General features: G+C 40.8%; 1 protein-coding gene across 3 annotated transcripts in view; it reads left to right on the top strand.

Annotated features, from left to right (window-relative positions):
• Nucleotides 1–6,929, top strand: part of LOC118341115 (dystrobrevin beta-like) — a 32,844-nt gene that overhangs the window by 3,941 nt on the left and 21,974 nt on the right. For 2 of the 3 annotated variants that reach the window (XM_035679307.1, XM_035679305.1), the window contains exons 2-3: nucleotides 1,422–1,523; nucleotides 3,615–3,665. The gene's annotated coding sequence lies outside the window, so the exon portion shown is untranslated. The remainder of the gene's footprint in view (nucleotides 1–1,421; nucleotides 1,524–3,614; nucleotides 3,666–6,929) is intronic. The other variant, XM_035679306.1, reaches the window with a different exon arrangement.

The raw sequence follows: 6,929 nt of genomic DNA, 5'->3' as shown, positions 1-6,929 counted from the left end.
ATTTCGATTAATTGAGCAGCCTCATGTCATGTTTTAAGTCCATCTTGTAGGTTGAGTAGGAACAGTTCGTTGAGGTTTCGGTACAACTCTTTGGACCTGTAAACAGAACACGCTATAACTTCTAGTCCTCTAAACACCCTCGGCATGCGAGCTGTCCATCTTCTATGTGAAACCAGAGATGATGACAACCCCGAGGTCATGCCCGGTCGGTCGGGTTGTCTCCATGGCAGCACAGGGATCAAAGGTCAGGAGCGAGAGGTCGGAGAATCAGGAGGGGAAGCTTTTGGTTTGGGTTCAACCTGCTTGTAATCGGTGCCTTTGAAAATGATTTTCTGTGTGAAAAGTTAAGATTGTTTCTTTGTAACATCAGCGTGGCTTTATTACAGGACTTTAAATCTGAGCCTTAATGCATTCAAACATGTACTGTAACTGTATTCTTGTCAAGGTGTAAAAACTCTATAAATTAAAGTTTTTAGACCGTCCGTTTGTGCTGAAACTATTTGTTTGGTCATTTGACAGAATATTAATCTGTTCATTGTACGAACATCTTTGGATTTTGGACAGAACAAGCCATCTGCAAATACTTTTACCCTCCTAAGACATATTCATGCACGCTTGCAGCAGCATATTGGACTCAGTTTGGGTTATTAAGGCCTCCAGTAATCAAACTAGAGACTTTCCTTGTCCTCAGCTAAAAGGTCCCAGCTTTTTATTTAATACCTAGTGACAGTTTATTTGGTCTCCATTATGCCTAAAATGTTTCAGGACATTTGAGACCGAGGCAAACCACCAGTAATGCAGTCGACTCTTTAAAATCCCCAAACGTCCAAGTTTCTCAAATTCCTGAAACCTTAACTTTCGAAAAAAATAAAATAAATAAAATTTGGAAAGTAGCTGCAGAGCATTTGGAGGGATTTGTGGTTTCTGCCATTAAGCCTCATCTGTTTCATGTGTCACAGTACTGGGTTGTTTGGCGCTGTGGTTCTCAACGTTTTTGGCGTCAAGGAGCCCCCAAATCGAAACACATCAGCCCACGGACCTGTGTTTGATAAGATGTAGTAACTGTCTACACTGTAGATAGAAAATACTCATTATTATACATTCTCTCATTGGGCTGATCTTCAGTCAGCGACAAAATACTGAAATTAAAATATTCAGCCTTTCTCTGGGGACCCTAAGGACCGCAGGTTGAGAGCCACTGGATTAGAGAATAAATGGAGCTCAGAGGTATTTCAGCGGCGTCGGTGTCTAAAGTTGCAGCGTACTGTATATATATATATCATGTAAAAACACACACACTGCTCAGGTCCTGTCAGAGCAGACGGTGAGAATAGCGAGCAGCTGCAAATGGTGCTGCGGTCATGTGGCATGCATGGTGTGTGTGTGCAGAAGGTTGTAAACACCCTCTTACCCCTCTTTAGTACCACCTCGCCTGCCTGACGCCCGTTTCTGTGGTACGGAGTTGCTGCGTCTTCTGTCCCACACAGCCCTTAAGTCTGTGGATTCACCTACAGAACAAAGCGGTGAGTTAAATGTGGGTGTTGGTGCAGTTTTGGCTGTAAAATCCAGCCTGTAGTTTGCGTGTTTTAGACTGCGAGCAACTGATTCCTCAGAACAGGTGTGTATGTGAGTGTGAGAGCGTTGTGGAAGAGATAGTGTGTGTTTGTTTTCAGGGCCATTTGCCTTTCAGGTGTTTGGCCTACAAAGTGTAACCACTGTTTTAATGTACTGTATCTGTGTGTGTGTGTGTGTGTGTGTGTGGTTAATGCACAGGTGCACTGGTTGGGTGGTCTGCACTGATGTGACGCCCCTCTTACACACTCACACACACACACACACACATCCTGTCGTGAACAGAGAGAGAAGTAAATGTTGATGGGCCTGAAAATAATATTTACATCACATAGTCATGCCTTGTTACTTGAGTGAATGTGCATGTGCAGTACTCGTGTACAGGGCTACAGCAGGCAACCGTCTTATCATTATCCATTAAGCTGTGTGATTGTTTTTTTTTTAAATAAAATGGATCAATCATTTAGACCATAAAATGGTCCATTCATGTAATTATGATTTTAAATAAAGGACACAGTGCTCAGACAGAATCGTCAGCCACACTTATTCAACAAGTGTGAGCCGGAGGGACATTTTTGAAAACAGAGCTGAATATATAGCGACAGGTTTGTGGTGATCGTAACCAGACGCGAAAACCTCAAATTCTTCTCTCATATGTCAACATGTGTGGTGGTAATTGTGGCACATTTTAATTATAGCTATAAGCTTATAGGATAGCCTTGTGTCACTGCTTTTTTTTTATGTGTGTGTGTGTGTTGCTACTGTGGCGTTTGAGCGTCCATCTGTAACATAATGAAATATTTGCTGTACGTATCAGTTGTCTGTGATGTCTATCTGTCTTCCTCGGGACACCTGCTGACAGGATGTACCCATTTGCCTCTTGCAGTTTGTTTTGATTGGTATTCAGACTGATGTGGTTCACGTCCAGCTCGCTCAAGGGTTTCGGTACGTGAACACCCAGTTGTTAAAGCTGTCTTCGTGAATTCAGCTTCCTTAATTTACAGTTAATGCGCAGACATATAATTAAAATGCAGAAATATCCCACGTTTTGTCCTCATTGTATCCATGGGGCTTGAGTTGTAGACTTGAGACTGTATTGTGGGACAATATTTAGATGCTTTGTTGTGGGAGAGTGTGTGAAACCATTATGTTTGTTATGTTTTGTTAGGGGAGGAAATTGTTTGTTGCCAGCTGTTTCCTTTCTAATATTTTTCAGCAACAACAAAAGACAGTACAGAAACACAAAGGAACAGATGGTATTATTACAAATTGTCGATTTTACAGAATATATTCAGTGCATGTGTCAAGAAGAACATGGTATTGATTAGGCCTGGGCAATAAAACAATAGCCATAACAATGACAACCCACAGGCAGTCAACAATGGAGAGGTGCTCAGCAACAATACCGTATGACAAAGCATTAACATTAAAAGCATTACCTGTGGCCGCTGATAAATAAAATGGTTAAATTCAACCTTTTTTTTCCACCTGGTCTCTACTAAAAATAGGTAATTAAACATTAGCTCCAGTCCTAGTATTGATTGGCTACACTTTAAATAACCTTAAGTGATCCACAATGTGTCAAGCAGTGATGTGAATTGATAAGGTTGACTGCAGCAGAGTCATCTCTGTGATAGCTCACATAAAATACTACTCTTTACATCAACCTGCCATATCTGAAAGTGAAAGTGTGAACACGTAAGTCATAAAATGAGGAGCTGATGAAACACGACAGATAGAAATTCAGTAATAAAGGCTGTTCAGCTGTTTAACCTTCATCAGGTCAGACTGATTACATAACTGAGCAGAATTTAGAAAAAGAAAAATGCAATAAAAATTGCTTTTGATGTCAGTCAAACTTGTGCGAAGGTCTAATGAGTGTGTAGAGATGTCGGAGAGTGTGTGCGGCACTGGTTGTGTTTAATGTGTGTCTATCTGAGAGTGTGTCCTCTGCTGTCCCCAAAGAGCCTTTGACATTATTGTCCCCACACTGAAAAGACTTTTGAAATTGCCTTTCTCTTCTCTCTGTGTCTCTCTGCTAGACGTACTTTATTGAGGCTCCTCTGTCCTGTGTGACCCCCTGACACAGAGAGGTATGACCACACACACACACACACACACACACACACACACACACACAGTATGGAGATGCAGAGGGACTGTGCTTTAAGTAAAAAATTCAAATGTGTTTATGTTAAGTTGGAAGAGACTGAGAGTGCATCTTCTGGTTCAGAGTGTGTGTATTCAGAGCAGTGTGTGTTGTTTGTGTGTTTGTTTCCGTAAAGCTCAGCAAATGTCAGCCATAATAAAACACCATGGTGCAACAGCAGTGTGCATCGCCACCCACACAAACACAGACAAGCAACACACATGCGGTCAGCTGTATATACCTCTCTACTCCCTCCGTCTCTGTACAGAATCAGTCATCAGTCGCACAAACTTTAGGGTTTGGAGTATGTGGGAGCTTTTTGCTTCCACTGGAAACATATATACATGTTTCACTGCTTATTATGATTCAGAAAAACAGGTCTTTGTTGTTCTTTATGTCATAATTATCACCTCAACATATAATCCAAGACGGAATCATTTTATAAGCAGTGTGGTAGTAAAGCTATGACTTTTCTGCCCACTCAAATAATGTAATGACGTTTGTATTTCAAGAGAGTGCAGTATTGTTCTGTCTGTCAGGTGGTCGGCCCTAAAATATCTCGTATCACATTGGTAATCCCTCAACCTTTCATCTATTGCCACCATCATGTCACTTTGTGCTAATTAGCAAGTTTTTGGATGCCAACAGGCTAAAATAAGATGGTGAGAATGATAAACCAGCATATTTGCACTGTATCATTGTGACCATGTGACTGTTAGCGTTTAACTAACAGTAGCTTTAAACTCTCAAATTGTAATTACAATGTCATACAAACAAAAAGAGGCCTGCAAATATATTTTTTACTTTTTTATAAATTGTCAGACTTTCTTACTTAATGTTTTTTTTTTTTCAGAATATCAAACATCGATGCTGTTGATTAGCTACGTTCAAATATGATGTATGTTGATAAGAGAAGATGCAACTGTAAGTCTACTTTTACAAAAAAACCTGTAAACCAAAAAATCTATTAGACGTTGGCTCTCAGCCGCTAATAGAAACTTTGAAAACATAATTTGTTGGACTTCTATTTGAGATGATAAGAAAAGTGTGAAGGATGTTTTACTTAGTGACCTAGAACTGCTTCAGTGTGATTTTGTATGTTTATCTTTTATCAAAAACAATATTTCACTTTATTGTTTTGAGTGAATTTTGGTCGGGTAGCTGCCGGTGAACCATTCATTTACAGACCTGGGTGATCCTGATTTGGTCATCACTGTCTAAAACATTTTTTGGATTCATTTCCTGTGACCAGCCTTTGTACTTCGACCCAGTGATTGGGAAAACGGCAGCCAAGCTGCTGCTGGCCCTCTGACATAGTTGGGGGTAATTGCGGGAAGGGTAATTATATCTAAGATGGTTTTAAGCGAGTTAAAAAAGGAAACAAACCTCACACACCAAATGTTCCTCCGTGTCAGCTATTCACAGACAGACGGACACAGACAGACAGACGGGGTGTAGTTGTAACTAAGGCCAGGCTGGAAATAACAGTTTACTCACCGTGGGAGTCCGGTGCAGTAACTGGTGAGACTTCTGGACACAGTCATAGCTCTTGTTCGGTTCATGGTAACATCACCATCCACAATCCAAACAGCTCTCCAGTGAAGTCATAATTAGCATCAATAAAACTTTTGAGCAACAAAGTTTTCATTGACTCACATACACCCACCTGTTCAGCTGCTTTATGGTTGGCTGGGCTTTAAACGAATAGTTCGGCATTTTGAAAAACAAGCTTATTCACGTTCTGGCTGAGGTTAGCTTAGGTTAGCATGAAGACTAAATGGGGAAAGAGCTCTGTCCAACAGTAACAAAATCTGCCTACCAGCTCCTCTAAAGCTCACTAATTAACACATTACATCTGGTTCATTTCATTTGTACAAAAAAACAAACCATAAAAACGGATCATTTAAGATTATTTATCTTTTCTGGCAGGAACTCCCTGGCAGCACGCCAATAACTTATTCCACAAACTGTTGCTGTAACACATAATAATCTATCTGCTTTATCCAAGGACATCTTGATACTTGAGGACAGAGTTGGCAGGAGGACAAATACTCAAAATGTTATACTTGATTCCCAACATCAGCAAGATGGGAGGGTCAGGATCGGGGAGTCCGTTGTTCTCCCTGTTGTGAGCGTGTCCCAGTTTACAGGTGCACTCACACACATACAAAGAGCCAGGATACCTGTACACACGGAAGAGATTCACATCAGAACAAGCTGGTTGTAGTCTTTAGTTGGACCTCGACCAACCAAGCCCAGCTTCCATTTCCAGTGCAGATCCAGAGCTGCAGTGCCAATAAATCTTTTCAAACTTTGGCATCAGTATTGTTTCTGTCATATTAAATATCGGAAGGGTATTTTCAGGCAACAAATGCAAAACATTTAATGGTGAAAGCTTCTTAAATGTGGGGATTTGCTGCTTTACTTAGTTTTAATGTGATCGCAAGCCGAATATGTTTCCAATTTGGACGAAACAAACCATTGTATGACATCACCAGAGGCTTTTGGGAATTTTACACTATTTCCTGACATTTCACAGACCAAGTGATTAGTGAAGAAAGTAATCTCAGGATTAATCAGTAAGGAAAACAGTTGCAGCCTAATTGTCAAGCCCCATTAAACAATATAACGAGGCGGACTCTCTCTTCTCTGTAGTGGCAGTGTGCAATTAAAACAACTGCTGAATATGTAAAATATCTGCTCTGTGCTGCAGATTCAGTCGTAGACAGCGTGCTTGTTCATCCAAATATCTGAATGTGTGTGCTAAGCTCCTGATGTAGACATGTTTGATAGTTTCATCCCCAGTTTATTTATTTTTTCAGTACAGAGATTCAAGATTTTGGACTGACAACGGTTGAATAGTGTCTTACTCAATGACACTTTAAACAAGTGGTAGGACTGTCGCTGTAAGTTGTCGACAGAGCACATTTGGATTAGAAGAAAGAAAGTTACCCTCGACTATCTGGTATCAACAGCCTCTGGGTGGGTGTGTGTGTGATGTGTGTGTTGTAAGGAATTAGCAGGTTGAAACTGTTGTATAAAGTATGTATGGGATGGTAGAGGAGAGAGTGGGTGTTTACTGGGGTGAGTGTGGAGAGAGAGAAGTGCTGAAGAAAAGAGGAGTCCTTCTTTTGTCTTGGGATGAAGCATGAAGGTCTCCTGGGAAGCTTTTCAAATCTCTCTGGAATGTGTGTGTGTTGTGTGTGTT

The sequence above is a fragment of the Morone saxatilis genome, unplaced genomic scaffold (assembly GCF_004916995.1).
Source record: "Morone saxatilis isolate NCDOM2014 unplaced genomic scaffold, NCSU_SB_2.0 Contig7, whole genome shotgun sequence".
In the NCBI taxonomy this organism is placed as follows: Eukaryota; Metazoa; Chordata; class Actinopteri; family Moronidae; genus Morone; species Morone saxatilis.
The sequence above is the reverse complement of the archived record's forward strand: the minus strand, read 5'-3'. Positions and strand labels throughout refer to the sequence as shown.